A 5000-nucleotide genomic window follows, 5' to 3' on the forward strand; every position below is an offset into this window, starting at 1 on the left:
ACACACAGAGACACACACACAGACACGCACAGAGACTCACACACAGACACACACAGAGACACAGACACACACAGACACACACAGACACACACAGAGAAACACACAGAGACACACACAGAGACACACACAGAGACACACACAGAGACACACACAGAGACACACACAGAGACACACACACAGACACACACAGAGAAACACACAGACACACACAGACACACAGACTCACACAGAGACACACACAGAGACACACACAGAGACACACACAGAGACACACACAGAGACACACACAGAGACACACACAGAGACACACACAGAGACACACACAGAGACACACACAGAGACACACACAGAGACACACACAGAGACACACACAGAGACACACAGAGACACACAGACTCACGGAGACACACACAGAGACACACACACAGAGACGCACACACACACAGAGACGCACACACACACAGAGACACAGAGACGCACACACACACAGAGACGCACACACACACAGAGACACAGAGACGCACACACACACATAGTGACACACACACATAGTGACACACACAGTGACACACACACACAGAGACACACACACACACAGAGACGCACACACACACAGAGACACAGAGACGCACACACACACAGAGACACAGAGACGCACACACACACACAGACACACACACATAGTGACACACACACACAGAGACACACACACACAGAGAGACGCACACACACACAGAGACACAGAGACGCACACACACACACAGAGACACACACACATAGTGACACACACACAGAGACGCACACACACACAGAGACGCACACACACACAGAGACAGAGACGCACACACACACAGAGACACACACACATAGTGACACACACACACAGAGACACACACACACACACAGAGACGCACACACACACAGAGAGACACACACACACACAGAGACACACATACCACCACCACCCTCACCACCACCACCCCCCTCACCCCCCTCACCCCCCTCACCTCACCCTCACCACCCCCCCCCCTCACCCCCTCCCCTAGAGGTGTGCACGCGCCTGTCACGTGAGTGCTGTGAGTCGCTGGTGTCTCTGGGGGCGGCGACGGAGCTGCTCACGCTGCTGGGATCCTGTAACCGCAGCCTGCCCAGCCTGGAGGCCTCGCTACTGGGGGTCACAGTGCTGCTCAACCTGGCCAAGGTGGGTGGGTGGGTGAGTGGGTGAGTGGGTGAGTGGGTGGGTGGGTGAGTGGGTGGGTGGGTGGGTGGGTGGGTGGGTGAGTGGGTGGGTGGGTATGTGAGTGGGTGGGTGGGTGAGTGCGTGGGTGAGTGGGTGGGTGGGTGGGTGAGTGGGTGGGTGGGTGGGTGAGTGGGTGGGTGGGTGGGTGAGTGGGTGGGTGGGTGGGTGAGTGGGTGAGTGGGTGGGTGGGTGAGTGGGTGAGTGGGTGGGTGGGTGAGTGGGTGGGTGGGTGAGTGGGTGGGTGGGTGGTTGGGTGGGTGGGTGGGTGAGTGGGTGGGTGGGTGAGTGAGTGGGTGGGTGGGTGAGTGAGTGGGTGGGTGGGTGAGTGAGTGGGTGGGTGGGTGGGTGAGTGGGTGGGTGGGTGGGTGAGTGAGTGGGTGGGTGGGTGAGTGAGTGGGTGGGTGGGTGGGTGAGTGGGTGGGTGAGTGCGTGGGTGGGTGGGTGAGTGGGTGGGTGTGTGTGTGTGTGCGTGTGTGTGTGTGTGTATACGTGTGTGTACGTCTGTGTGTGTGTACGTGTGTGTGTGTGTGTGTACGTGTGTGTGTGTGTGTACGTGTGTGTGTGTGTGTCTGTGATCTCTGTGTGTGTGTGTGTGTGTCTCTGTGTGTGTGTACGTGTGTGTGTGTGTGTGTACGTGTGTTTGTGTGATCTCTGTGTGTGTGTGTGTGTCTCTGTGTGTGTCTCTGTGTGTGTGTGTGTCTCTGTGTGTGTCTCTGTGTGTGTGTGTGTGTGTCTCTGTGTGTGTGTGTGTGTGTGTCTCTGTGTGTGTGTGTGTGTGTGTCTCTGTGTGTGTCTCTGTGTGTCAGTACGAGGTGACGGCACCTGCGGTGCGTGCCGATCGCCGTTGGCCGGTGCTGCTGCTGCGCACGTTGGTGCTGGCCAGGGGCTCGGACGCCACCGGAGCCTTGTTCAGTCGCTGCTGCTGCCTGCTGGCAGCGCTGTGCAGGGACTGTGACAGCGCCAAACAGGTGGGTAGAGAGACAGAGAGAGACACAGAGACACGGAGAGAGAGAGAGAGACACAGAGAGACACACAGAGACACACAGAGAGACACGGGGGCCTTGTTCAGTCGCTGCTGCTGCCTGCTGGCAGCGCTGTGCAGAGACTGTGGCAGCGCCAAACAGGTGGGTAGAGAGACAGAGAGAGACACAGAGAGAGACACGGGGACACACAGACACACACACAGAGACACAGACACACGGAGACTCACGGAGACACACACAGAGACACACACAGAGACACACACAGAGACACACACAGAGACACACACAGAGACACACACAGAGACACACACAGAGACACACACAGAGACACACACAGAGACACACACAGAGACACACACAGAGACACACACAGAGACACACACAGAGACACACACAGAGACACACACAGAGACACACACAGAGACACACACAGAGACACACACAGAGAGACACACAGAGACACACACAGAGAGACACACAGACACACACAGACACACACACAGACACACACACAGACACACACACAGACACACACACAGACACACACAGAGACACACACAGAGACACACACAGAGACACACACACAGACACACACACAGACACACACACAGACACACACACAGACACACACACAGACACACACACAGACACACACACAGAGACTCACACAGAGACTCACACAGAGACTCACACAGAGACACACACAGAGACACACACACAGACACACACACAGACACACACACAGACACACACAGAGACACACACAGTGACACACACAGTGACACACACAGTGACACACACAGTGACACACACAGTGACACACACAGTGACACACACAGTGACACACACAGTGACACACACAGAGACACACACACACACAGAGACACACACACAGAGACACACACACAGAGACACACACACAGACACACACAGAGACACAGACACACACAGACACACACAGAGACACACACAGAGACACACACAGAGACACACACAGAGACACACACAGAGACACACACAGAGACACACACAGAGACACACACAGAGACACACACACAGACACACACAGAGAAACACACAGACACACACAGACACACAGACTCACACAGAGACACACACACAGACACACACAGAGACACAGACACACACAGACACACAGAGAAACACACAGACTCACACAGAGACACACACAGAGACACACACAGAGACACACAGAGACACACAGACTCACACAGAGACACACACAGAGAGACACACAGAGAGACACACAGAGAGACACACAGAGAGACACACAGAGAGACACACAGAGAGACACACACAGAGACACACACAGAGACACACACAGAGACACACACAGAGACACACACAGAGACACACACAGAGACACACACAGAGACACACACAGAGACACACACAGAGACACACACAGAGACACACACAGAGACACACACAGAGACACACACAGAGACACACACAGAGACACACACAGAGACACACACAGAGACACACACAGAGACACACACAGAGACACACACAGAGACACACACAGAGACACACACAGAGACACACACAGAGACACACACAGAGACACACACAGAGACACACACAGAGACACACACAGAGACACACACAGAGACACACACAGAGACACACACAGAGACACACACAGAGACACACACAGAGACACACACACACAGAGACACACACAGTCACACACACACACACACAGAGTCACACACACACACACACAGAGTCACACACACACACACACACAGAGACACACACACACACACACACAGAGACACACACAGAGACACACACAGAGACACACACAGAGACACACACAGAGACACACACAGAGACACACACAGAGTCACACACAGAGACACACACAGAGACACACACAGAGACACACACAGAGACACACACAGAGACACACACAGAGACACACACAGAGACACCCACAGAGACACCCACAGAAACTCAGACACACAGACACACACAGACACACACAGAGACACACACAGAGACACACACAGAGACACACACACAGACACACACACAGACACACACACAGAGACTCACACAGACACTCACACAGAGACTCACACAGAGACATACACACAGAGGCACACACAGAGGCACACACAGAGGCACACACAGAGACTCACACACAGACACACACAGAGACACACACAGTGACACACACAGTGACACACACAGTGACACACACAGACACACACACACACAGAGACACACACACAGAGACACACACACAGAGACACACACACAGAGACACGCACAGAGACTCACACAGAGACACACACACAGACACACACAGAGAAACACACAGACACACACAGACACACAGACTCACACAGAGACACACACACAGACACACACAGAGACACAGACACACACAGACACACAGAGACACACACAGAGACACACACAGAGACACACACAGAGACACACACAGAGACACACACAGAGACACACACAGAGACACACACAGAGACACACACAGTGATACACACACACACAGAGACACACACACAGAGACACACACACAGAGACACACAGAGACACACACAGAGACACACACAGTGATACACACAGAGACTCACACAGAGACTCACACAGAGACACACAGAGACACACACAGAGACACACACAGAGACACACACAGAGACACACACAGAGACACACACAGTGATACACACACACAGAGACACACACACAGAGACACACACAGACACACACACACACACAGTGAC

General features: G+C 53.7%; 1 protein-coding gene across 8 annotated transcripts in view; it reads left to right on the forward strand.

The window, feature by feature from the left end:
* LOC144954090 (abnormal spindle-like microcephaly-associated protein homolog) overlaps positions 1-5000 on the forward strand; it is a 31591-nt gene that overhangs the window by 11376 nt on the left and 15215 nt on the right. For 7 of the 8 annotated variants that reach the window (XR_013641039.1, XM_078884662.1, XM_078884664.1 and 4 more), the window contains 2 exons: positions 1047-1201; positions 2047-2208. The gene's annotated coding sequence lies outside the window, so the exon portion shown is untranslated. Of the gene's footprint in view, positions 1-1046; positions 1202-2046; positions 2209-2364; positions 2493-5000 lie in introns of those variants that run through there. The other variant, XM_078884667.1, reaches the window with a different exon arrangement.

The sequence above is a fragment of the Lampetra fluviatilis genome, unplaced genomic scaffold, assembly GCF_964198595.1.
Source record: "Lampetra fluviatilis unplaced genomic scaffold, kcLamFluv1.1 SCAFFOLD_302, whole genome shotgun sequence".
Lineage (NCBI taxonomy): Eukaryota > Metazoa > Chordata > Hyperoartia > Petromyzontiformes > Petromyzontidae > Lampetra > Lampetra fluviatilis.